The following is a 12356-nucleotide window of genomic DNA, read 5'->3' on the forward strand; positions in this document are numbered from 1 at the left end:
TGATGGTCCCATTATGTGGTTTTGCAAGATTACCTGGCCAAGACCACACCCCAACTTCTAGATATTACTCTAGAGAGGACGGATTACGTGCCTGAGCGATTACGAGGGGGCAGGAAAGGTGGAACAAGTGATATTCCTCAGGGCAGTTTCTCAGTCTGTGGTCAATGAACCACCTAGACATAAAGAACAGCTGATGCTTGTTTAAAATGCGTAGGCCCTGGGCTTCCCTGGTGGCGCAGTGGTTGAGAGTCCGCCTGCCGATGCAGGGGACAGGGGTTCGTGCCCCGGTCCGGGAGGATCCCACGTGCCACGGAGCGGCTTGGCCCGTGAGCCATGGCCGCTGAGCCTGCGCGTCCGGAGCCTGTGCTCCGCAATGGGAGAGGCCGCAGTGGTGACACGCCTGCGTACCGCAAAAAAAAAAAAAATGCGTAGGCCCCTCACTCTCATTTCAGACTCCCAGCCTCCAGCACCGTCCTGGCTTCAGAACGCCACCGCAGAAAAACCCAGAACTCACCTACTCCCACAGACACGCTGAATCCGCAGCTATATACAGAACTTCCGGAGGGAGGGGAACGACACCTAAAAACGGAGTCTGAGTGACTCCTACACCTCCAGCCAATGAGGCAAGGCCCCCCGTCGAAGAGGCCACCAGAGTCTGAGGCACAATTGCTCCATAAACCCCACATGCGGTGGCGCAACCCACACCCTGAGGGAACTCGAAATCCATGCTCCTCCCTAAGGAGAAAAGGGTTTGGACCCCAGCTTTTAAGACCTGCACCTGAGAGACAAGCTCCCAAAACATCTAGTTGTCAAAACCAAGGGGGCTCCCATCCTCAAGACCCTGAGAAACAACACTTAAACGGCTCGGAGGCCACTCACCCGCCGCAGGGCTCAGCGCACAGGTGGCACCTCCAGAAGTGCCCGGAATTTACGTGAATGAGGCTCCTTTGTTCATCTTAAAGCCTAGCCTGAGGGACAGGCGTCTCTTTAACACAGTCTAGAGGCCTGAGGGCTTGCGGCGGCGTCGTCCAGCGCTCCCTCAATAAAGCTCCGGCCCACCTGGCGCCATCTTCCTGTTAACTCTAGGCTCCGCCCCTTCTCCCTCCTCCCAGGTACCACCCGTTCCGTCCGTATTGTCTACTACGTACTGTCCATCACGTATTGTTCATCGTATATGCGCATCAAATTTTTTCCACTCAAAGATCTTCAGTAGTTAGCATGTTGACTATCAGCCATATTAAACCTCAAAAAAATGACCTCCTTTTACTGGACTCAGAGCTTTAACGCTTCATCCACGGTGCCGAAAACTATTAACATTCTTGTTAAGTCTAAAGAGACTGAAAAAAAGATTTAAATATTTATAAAAATCATTAGGAAATGTTGTCTGTAGGTTCTGCTGGGGGAACCTAGTGTACTGGGTATTTTAATTCTACGTGTGGGAATCGTGTAAATGTGGAATTAGCACAGGTCCTTCCCATTTTTCTGGTTCACTTGATCATCTAGGAGAGACCCACAGAACGTTATCCACGAGGTTTCATAGACTTGTAGGAATGGATCCATTTGTTCTTGCCACCTTGAGAAAGGCTGGGCTTTATGACGCGCAGCCTCTTATTTCCCTTCGTCAGCGCTGAGTGTGATTCCTGGGACCTGAGGCCCTCCTGGCTCCCTCGGCTTCCTCCAGTCCAGCCCTGCCCATTGCTCTCTGTGTCGACTACCAGCAAGTTTTCTTTTTCTTTTTCTTTTTCTTGGCTGCGCAACTTGTGAGATCTTAGTTCCCAGCATGGGACTGAACCCCAGCCCTCGGCAGTGAAAGCACAGAGTCCTAATGACTGGACCGCCAGGGAATTCCCAAACTGCCAGCAGCTTTTGATTCAAGAAGCTTCCTTTAAGGAAGGAGCTATTTTTCCTAAATGCAAATTGTTACACTGTAAGTTGTTAAATAAAATATTTTGTGCTCTCAAAAAAAAAAAAAAAAATCTTCTCCAGGACTCTGAGTGTATCACACCCCCTCCAACCTCCACACCCTAGTTCACCTACCCCCGCACTGACTCCAGTCCTGTCCTTCTCCCACTGATATCCTCTACCTACTGGTGCCCTCCTCCCACTTATCCTTCCCTCCCTCCTATTTGGCCCACCTCCCTTCTCCCCCTACCTGCTGCCCCTTGCTCCAACTGAGGGGCCCAAGTACCTCTGACCCATTCTCTCCCTGCAGTGAGGTGCAGTACATGGTGCTCCAGAATGTGGCCACCATGTCCACTATGCCCAGACATGTTTGAGCCCTCCTAGAAGACTTTCTACATCAGGCCCATCAACCCCACCCAGATAAGATCCTGAAGCTAGAAGCACTGACCAACCTGGCAAATGAGACTAACATCCATAACTTTCCTACGGGAATGCCAGACCTACATTCACAGCACAGACAGGGATTTTGTGGCAGCCACGGTCCAAGCCACTAGACGCTGGGCAACTAACATAGGCTGAGTGGGTGACATCTGCTGCCATGACCTGGTGCAGCTACTGTCCCACTGTGATGAGCTCGTGGTCACAGAGTCAGTGGTCATCATGAAGAAGCTGCTACAGATAGACCCAGCACAACATGAGATCATCAAACACTGGGCAAAGATCAGAAAACATCCAGGTGGCCATGGCGCGAGCCAGCATCCTGTGGCTCTTCAGTGAGTACTGTGAGCATGTCTCTAGGATTGCACCTGACGTCCTGAGAAAAACAGCCAAGTCCTTCACAGCAGAGGAGGACATCTTCAACCTGCAGGTCATCAACCTGGTTGGCCAAGCTTTACCTGACCAACTCTAAGTAGACCAAACTGCTGAGCATGTATGTACTGAGTCTGGCCGTGTACAACAAGAACTGTGATATCAGAAACCAGGCGCACTTCACCCAGCAATTTATGGTCCCTTTGGAGCAGTGTGGGGCCCTCAGCTGCCATGCCAAGACACTCTTCATGGCACCCAAACCACTCCCAGTCTTGGAATTATTCTTCAAAGACCAGGATCACTTACAAATGGGCTCACTGTCTCATCTGCTCAATGCCAAGGCCACAGGCTACCAGGAACTCACAGACTGGCCAGAGGAAACCCCGGATCCATCTTTGTACAACTTGGAGATATGTGAATGGACCACATGATCAAATCAGGAGGAGAAGAAGAAGAAGAAGGAGGAGGAAGAGGAGGAGGAGGAGGAGAGGAGGGGGAGGGGGAGGGGAAGGGGAAGGGGAGGGGAAGGGGAAGGGGAGGGGAGGGGAGGGGGAGGGGAGGGGGAGGAAGAGGAAGAAGAAGAAGAAGGAGAAACCTTTCTACTTAGCCTCTGAGGGGGACTCAGAGCTCACAGTCTACAGGCAGCGACCGCCAGTTTGAGAGTGAATCATACAGTAAGAGCAGCAGCAATAGCAGCTCCAGGGAGTCTAGCAGTGAGTTCAAAAATGAAGACCAGGATGAGGATGAGGGGAAGGGGAAGAGCAGCGAGAGTGATCAGAGTGAGGAGGAAGGTGAGAAGAAGGTGAAGAGGAAGAAAGTGCTCAGGCTCCTTCTCAGATGACAACAGTGATTCCATCAATAGTTCATCAAAGTCTGAGAGGCAGCAGGGTCTGAGGAAGAGCAGATGGAACCTGCCTCCTAGAGGAAAACCAAAAAACAAACAAAAAACCAGTGGCAAAAGTGCCCCTGCAGACAAGGAGATCTCCCTGCTCAATCTAGAGGACTTCACCCCTCCCAATATCCAACCTGTTTCTCCTCCCAGCGTTGTGTCTAGCAGTCTGGCTGCTGACCTACAGGGCCTGACACAGACTCTGCCCCCACTGTGCCCTCACTCCCGATTCCAGTATTGGGTGTTGGGAGGCAGGAGCTGCTGCACCTTTTAGCTGGTGAGGGGCTATCTGTGGGCTACATCTTCAGCAGCCAGCCTTTCTCCCGGGACTCCCACGTAGTGGCTGTGCACATTTACTTCTTCAACAGCTCTGATACCCCTGTCAAGGGCCTTCATGTGAGCATGCCCTGAACTTCCTGCCGGCATTAACATCCTGAAATCGAGCCCTAAGCACTCAGAGAATCTGCCACTGCTGTCATGGACATTAATTTCTGTGACTCAACCTAGGTGGCCAGGCTTCCAGCTGTGAACAAAACCCAAGAGTTCTATGTCTCCATCCGGCCACTGGGGAACTGATGGCTCTGTGTTCATGAGTGAGAATGAGTTCAGGAACAGGGAAAGCTGACAGGCATGAATGAGATCACAGAGGAGCTCAAGCTGCCAGACACCTGTCAGAGTAACAATGTTGTGGTGCAGAAAGTGACTGCCATTGCCAACCTGGGTTGTGTCCCTTGTGGGGCCTATGGTGGGTACAGGTTTGCAGGAAGGACACTGACCAGTGGGAGACTGGTCCCACTGACCCTGGAATGCCCCGTCCACTGGAGCTGACAGTCAACAGTGAGAAGATGGTGATGTGCTGGTGAAGGACATGGTGCAGGCTCTGATGCAATGACTCCCAAGTGCTGTGACCTCTTTGGACCCCACCTGTCCCTCCCTCATGAAACCTGGGCTGTTAGCCCCTCTCTCTCTCTCTTTATTTCTTTGTCTCTCTCTTTTTCTCTCTCTCTCTCATATCAGACTCCTCATGCCAGATAGCATCCAGGGGGTCCTCTCTCTGGTCATTACCAGGCACCCCTCTCTTTCCCCTCCCCATGGGTTCCTTAATGACCTGTGCAGAAGGGAACAGCAGGTTCTTCCTTCAGTCTTCCTATTTTTCTGTAGCTATTATTGTAGCAAAATCTCAATAGAATGTCTTCTCCTTAATATATGTCATAAAGCATGTTATATATATTACATATGTGATGGACATTAACTAGACTTATTGTGGTGATCATTTTACAATATATGCAAATATCAAATCATTACCGTTGTACACCTGAAACTAATATAATGTCATATGTCAATTATACCTCAATAACAAACAAACAAATAAATAAATAGTGTCTTTCTGGACTGTAGTCCAAGAACATTGAATCAGGATATCTAGATATGAGCCTAGGAGCCTTCATTTAAAAAGTGTCTGATAATTTTAAAGCATAGTTGAGTTTAAACCTGTAAACTTGACTGTAAGGTATGCCCTAGACACCTCTTGTTTTAGCAGTGTCCTCTTCTCTGCCCTGGGCTCTTCCACATGGGACCAGCCCTTCAGAAAGAACCTTGGTAAACTGCAATTGAGGTACCAGAGGAAACTACCAAAGAGCAAGAGAACTGAGATCTCTGGTGCCTGTACATTCTATGGTAGCTAGCTTACAACAGTTAACCAAATGAGTACCTACTAAGACACAGTCCAAGGGAGGCAATTCTGGAAACTCAAAGAAAAGTGGAATTTCTGACCTTAAAGAGTTTACAGTCTGATAGGAGACAAATCTGCACATTAAAAGTATGTGAGGAGAATAGAAAATCTAATCATCCTAATTACTTGGGTAATTGTTTTAACTTTTACATCTATTTTGACTACAGACAGAAAGTCTGAATAGAGTCTTCTAACCCCTAGTCTAGGATTTTCCATTAAATATCCTAATGCATTACTATAATATAGTCTAGACTTTCTAGTCTCTTGCTTAGAAATTTCTTTTGATTTATTCTATGTATAAACCATAATATAATCTGGAATTTTAAGGTATGTATAGTTTCAAATATCCTGGATTATTTTCTCAAATTATCGAAAGATTTCAGAAATTCCATCACTTTTGCACTCAAAAATAATACAAGACAGCTATTTTTTTTTTCATTCATTCATTCATTGATTCTAAGTCATAAATTGAGAGTCATGTATATCTTAGGATACTAAAGATGATTAAAACTTGGTGACTGTTCTCATGGACCACAGCCTCAGAGAAGGCAGATGTATAAATGCCCATGAACCTTAATTTTGGGGGAAAAAATCTATCTATCTATCTATCTATATAAAATCACCTTGGAGAATATATCTTATCCCCTGTGCTTGGCAGATAATGATAATTTTAGAATGCACGAGAAGATGAAATTACTATACAAAAAGTAGTTCTCTCTAAGTTGGGTGGAGAGTGAGCATACATTTTAAGCCAGCAGGGATATGGGCAGGTGACAGATAAGGCAAGGAATCTTATTTTAGCAATGGAGAGGTAAAGAACCTATAATGATCTATTCAGTGAAAGGAATGTGCTCCTTAAATAATCACTATGTGACATGCTTTTTCCATTTGATAACTAGATTAACTGTGACACAATAGGATTTAGGGCATGGGTGAGGGAAGGAAGAAGAGCTCTCAACACAGAATGGAAATAGGGCTACAGCACAGGGTTGCCTGGCCCCCAAAACTACAGATATGTCACTGTGAATGGAAGCACCCATCAAAGAATTTTCAGCGTGGAATCCTGGGATGCCTTCATTTGTTACCCAGACTTCTCCTAGCTATGGCAGGAGCCTCAGATGCTAATTGCCACCACGAGTTCCTAGATTTACACACTGAACACTATGACATAATCCTGGAGGAGTACAAGGAGATTGGGGAAGACAGATCTCTTCAGTCCTGCTGTGAGAGTAGAGATAAGCAAACCCAAAGCGAACCTGACAACTTTCCCTTTAATTGATTTAAATTAGGAATTTCTCCAACTTCCAAACTGTTTTCTAATTAAGTTCGATATGAATGATGGCCCATATTGCAGATGGTTGAAAGGTGAGTTTTCTAAAATAATAACGAAGCCAGAATGTGATCTAGTTTTCTGGAGGAGTAATCCATGCTATTCAGATGACATCTTTCAACATTCTGGGGAGGTGGTGGTGATTAGCTTATTTTAGGTTTTTAATAAAATGATAAATCCCCCTCAAAAATCCTACCAAACTCTAAGTCTCATCTTAAAAATAATTTTAATGAGATTTATTTTTATTCATTTTAAAAATTGATATGTGCTCATGAGAAAATATTTAGGATATAGAAAGTAGAAAAATAGGAAAAAAACGAGTACCCAGAATGACAGATATAGTCACTGATAAAAATTAAAATTTTCAGTATACTTTTCTCATAGTTTATAGTTTAAACTGTAAATAATTTTGATATCATATTAAATAGTGTACATATAAAATATATATCTTTTCATGTAATATAAAACGAAAGTTTCCATGATATTACAATATTTTACAAAGATGAATTTAATCCTCACATAGTATTTCTTCATATAAAGCATGCCATAATTTATTTGTCGACTCCTCTTTTTTCAGTTTAAAGTGTCATTTCCAAGTATTCAATATTTTGAATAAGGCTATATAATATATCAATGTGGACATTTTAACTTTTGACTGTTTTTGGTGTTTTTAGTTTGTTGAGCTCTCAGGGTTTATTTACAGAAGTAGGATTATGTATTAAGGGTTGGTTATAAAAATATTTAAGAGTTTGATATATTGGGGGACATTTTCTGATAAGAGCACCCCAATTTTTGCCTCACCATCAGGGTAAAACTGCCCATTTACTGCAAACATTCTCATACTAAATGTTCTGTTATTTTTACATGTGCTCATTTGTCTCTAACACTGAAGCTGGATTTGTATTTATTTGATTGCTGAAAGGTAGAATATTTCCATATGTACTTTTCAATCAGTATTTCTTCTTCTCTTATACATTGTCTATTCAAATTTGTTTTACATGAAAACAATGTTGTCAATTCCTTATTTGTAAAGGATACAATTGGGTTATGGATAGATTTTCAATAAAAATGTACATGAAAACTCAATCTTCTGTAGTTAGACCACTCAGAAAAGTTCAGTAAAATCATCTCAAACAGCAGGAACGCCCTCCAACACACACACACAGACCCACACTGTCGGGGAGGGGAAAATTTTCCCCTCTACTCCTCTTGAGTTCTTGTGGCTGGACTAATCATAAAATTGACGAAGACAGATTAACAGGAGAAAAAGAAATTAATTTTAACTTGTGCACATAGAGGTCTCATAGAAATAGGACCTAAGGAATGGCCAAAGCAGGCAGCTTTTATACTTTTAAGACAAAGAAACAAATTTGTGAGGAATTAACAGGACAAATAAACAGGCTTTGAGTGATTAACTAGTGAAGAATCTAAACAGAGTTTGGGTTTGGAGTAGCAAATTAAAGAAATAACAAGGTTTGTTTACCACGGCTTCTCAGCCCGAATGAATTTTCTTTCTTTTTTTTTAGCTTTTTACTTTATATTGGAGTATAGTTGATTAACAATGTTGTGTTAGTTTCAGGTGTACCACAAAGTGATTCAGTTATACATATACATGTATCTATTCTTTTTCAAATTCTTTTCCCAATTAGATTGTTATAGAATATTGAGCAGAGTTCCCTGTGGTAGGTCCTTGTTGGTTATATATTTTATTATTTATTTATTTTTTACTGGAATATAGTTGCTTTACAATGTTGTGTTAGTTTCTGCTGTACAATGAAGTGAATCAGCTACATGTATACATATATCCCCTCCCTCTTGAACCTCCCTCCCACCCCCACCCCCCATCCCACCTCTCTAGGTCATCACAGAGCACCAAGCTGAGCTCCCTGTGCTAATACAGCAGGTTCCCACTAGCTATGTATTTTATACATGGTAGCATATATATGTCAATCCTGATCTCCCAATTCGTCACACCCTCTCCGTCCCCACCAGGTCCGCATGTCCATTTTCTACATCTGTGTCTCTATTACTGCCCTGCAAATAGGTTCATCTGTACCATTTTTCTAGATTCCACATATATGCGTTAATATATGATATTTTTTTTCTCTTTCTGACTTACTTCACTCTGTATGACAGACCCTAGGCCCATCCACATCTCTACAAAGACCCAATTTCGTTTCTTTTTATGGCTAAGTAATATTCCACTGTATACATGTACCACATCTTCTTTAACCATTCCTCTGTCGATGGACATTTAGATTGTTTCCATGTCCTGGCTATTGTAAATAGTGCTGTAATGAACATTGGGGTACATGTGTCTTTTTGAATTATGGTTTTCTCAGGGTATACACCCAGTAGTGGGATTGCTGGATCATATGGTAGTTCTAGTTTTGGTTTTTTAATGAATGTCCATACTGTTCTCCATAGTGCTTGTATCAATTTATATTCCCACCAAGAGTGCAAGAGGTTTCCCTTTTCTCCACACCCTCTCCAGCATTTATTGTTTGTAGATTTTTTGATGATGGCCAGTCTGCAGTATGAGGTGATACCTCATTGTAGTTTTGATTTGCATTTCTCTAATAATTAGTGATGTTGAACATCTTTTCATGTGCCTCTTGGTTAAATATACCAGTGTGCACATGTCAATCCCAAACTCCCTAAATATCCCTCCTCCCCACCCCCTCCCCACTGGTAACCATAAGTCCATTGTCTAAGTCTGTGAGTCTGTTTCTGTTTTGTAAATAAGTTCACCTGTATCATTTTTTTTAGATTCCACATATAACTGATATCATACAATATTTCTCTTTCTCTGTCTGACTTATTTCCCTCAGTATCACAATCTCTAGGTCCATCCATGTTGCTGCAAATGGCATTATTTCATTTTTTTAATGGCTGAGTAATATTCCATTGTATATATGGAGAACACTATGGATGTTCCTTAAGAAGCTAAAAATAGAGCTACCATATGATCCTGCAATCCCACTTCTGGGCATATACCAGGAGAAAAACATGGTCTGAAAGGATAACTGCACCCCAGTATTCATTGCAGTGTTGTTTACAATAGCCAAAATATGGAAACAGCCTATATGTCCATTGACAGAAGAATTGATAAAGAAGATGTGGTACATATATACAATGGAATATTACTCAACTGACTGAATTTTCTATCTCTTGTGATAAGGGTGTCCTTCCAGGAGGGCACCTTTCACATGAGAGGTTTATTTCCTGCTTTCAGGGAGACAGAGAGGAGGGTCAAAGGGTCACTCTTGCCTTGGCTGTTTCTTAAGTAACTTTACTTCAAAATAATCAACATGTCATTAAGGCATATTTTGGGGTGGCCTGCACTGGGCCCCAACAACACTCACCCTCCTACCCCTATCCCCTATACTTCTTTCCCCCTTAAATAACCTACACATCATGTTCCATATAGCATTCAGGAAGAGTGGAGCCCGACAGCCTCCCAGCAGTGTGCAGGTTGGTTCTGAGGTATGTAACAAAGAGGAATTATCTCCTGGGCTCCTCCTTCCCATTCTTCTCCAGGCATCACTAAACACACACTAGTGGCAAGGGAACAATTTGACTGCACCATTCAGAGGTGCTGATTTCCTCTTGAAAAGTGCTGAGATTAGAGAAGTTGGTTGGATTCTCCAGGAGGGGAAGAAAGGTTTAGGAAGCTATAAAAACCACTCACAGGGCTTCCCTGGTGGCGCTGTGGTTGAGAGTCCGTCTGCCAATGCAGGGGACACGGGTTCGTGCCCCGGTCCGGGAAGATCCCACATGCTGCGCAGTGGCTGGGCCGGTGAGCCGTGGCCGCTGAACCTGCGCGTCAGGAGCCTGTGCTCCGCAATGGGAGAGGCCACAACAGTGTGAGGCCCGCGTACTGCGAAAAAAAAAAAAAAAAAACCGCTCACATATAAAACCTCTGGTTAGGGAAATATTTATACTTCACAGTGAGTTCATCCAAGAAAAATAAATATATAACTACACAAATTATTTTCTTCACAAGGGAGAATACTGAAAATTCAATGAAATCAGTTTTGCACACGCTTCATATCTCTCTGCACTAACTCTTTATTATGATAATTTTCTACCGTGGTTTCAAAGGTTTTAGCTTTATTGTTTCTGCAACTAAGATGACTGGCCACTAATAAAAATATCTAAAATAACAGATATTCCTTTATGCGTCAATGCACATGTTCATACCTAGCTAATATAAAAGGGAATTTACTCTTGGGTAGTGCTATATAAAGTGCATTTCTCTAGCAAAAAAAAAAAAAAAAAATACATCGTTTTCTTAACCAATTGCTCTATAAAATTTGAGATGTACTTCAGAGGTGAAGGGGGGAATTAAAATAATTCAATAAGAAAATTATACCTGAAAGTTCTATTTTTTGGTTCATACTAAAATGAAAATATAAAACTCAAAATAAATTTGAACTATGAATATAACATGAATCATTAGTAATAATAATATTTTCCCTGCTAGAAAATAAGTAAATGGGATTCATTTCTCATTCCATTTTTCTTTCAAGCTTCTCTCCTAAAGGTATTGCTTCCACAAGGGATATTTATTTTCATTTATTTTTAACCTTTTGACCTTAGTTTCCTTGATCGAAAAATAATGTTACTATTTCCTGTGCCACTACACCTTTGTGAGGATTATGAGAGAATTATATGTAAATTAAATACCAAATGCCTAGCATTTGATAGGTACTCTTTAAAATATTTTTCTATCAGGTTGCCTTTTTATTATTATAAATTATATATGGCATAATTCATAATTTTTCAGTCTTATTTATAGTTGGGCCAATGAGTACCATCTACCATTTTAGTATTTAAGAGAAAATGGCAAAACCCAAGAAAGACAGTCTCCACTTTGAAAGCTTAAAGAAATGGATTGTTTCATTTTCCTCAACAATGTCCCTCTTTTTAGAGAGGATCAATACAGTGAGATGCAGAAAAGAATCTCTCTTCTGATCACTGATAAAAGGAAACATTAGCTGTACTTTAAACACACCTCGCTAGCAGAGAAAATAGTGAATGACGTTGTAGTATCCATAGTAAAGGAACAAAATGGAATGTTGATGCAGAAGGACCTCTTAAGGGTGACTCACAAATCATGCTTTTGTTAGGTGTCTATGTGACTGTGAAACTGTCAGGATTTGTTTAGCTAATGACTCTAACTTTTTAAAATTTTAACCATAGCTCTTTTGCTGCATTTCAAAGGAGTCATAATGTTCCTTCTATTATCTGTTTCTTGTGCTTGAAAAGATGATCTCACATGAATATTTCTTATCATTTAACAACATAAGGACATTTAGTCAACTCTCTGACCCACCAGCCTCTACTAGTTGAGCTATAGGTTCTTGTTCTAGCAGACTACATCTGTCCTCTCTTCTTTTACTTGGATTTCTAGACTTCTTCCAGGATAAGTAAAGCACACAGGTACTGACGATGTGAACTTGAGGTGAAGAGGAGGAAATGCCATTGGTCATTTTGAGGGAAATGGTAAAATTATTGAAATTGTTGAACATTTATAGACACTGTGCTAAGAAATTTAGTGCATTACCTTATTCAATATCCATTAAAGTGTTCCAAGATAGTAATTATTTTTATATCCATTATGCAGATGAGGAAACTGATATAAACAAGGTTAGTAACTTATTCAATGTATACAACCAGTATGTTTTCAA

At 41.9% G+C, this 12356-nt stretch overlaps 1 pseudogene; it reads left to right on the plus strand.

The window, feature by feature from the left end:
• The first annotated feature begins 684 nt into the window (after positions 1–684).
• LOC101282351 (AP-3 complex subunit beta-2-like) lies at positions 685–4012 on the plus strand (annotated as a pseudogene).
• Positions 4013–12356: the final 8344 nt, after the last annotated feature.

The sequence above is a fragment of the Orcinus orca genome, chromosome 20 (genome assembly GCF_937001465.1).
Source record: "Orcinus orca chromosome 20, mOrcOrc1.1, whole genome shotgun sequence".
Classification (NCBI taxonomy): Eukaryota; Metazoa; Chordata; class Mammalia; order Artiodactyla; family Delphinidae; genus Orcinus; species Orcinus orca.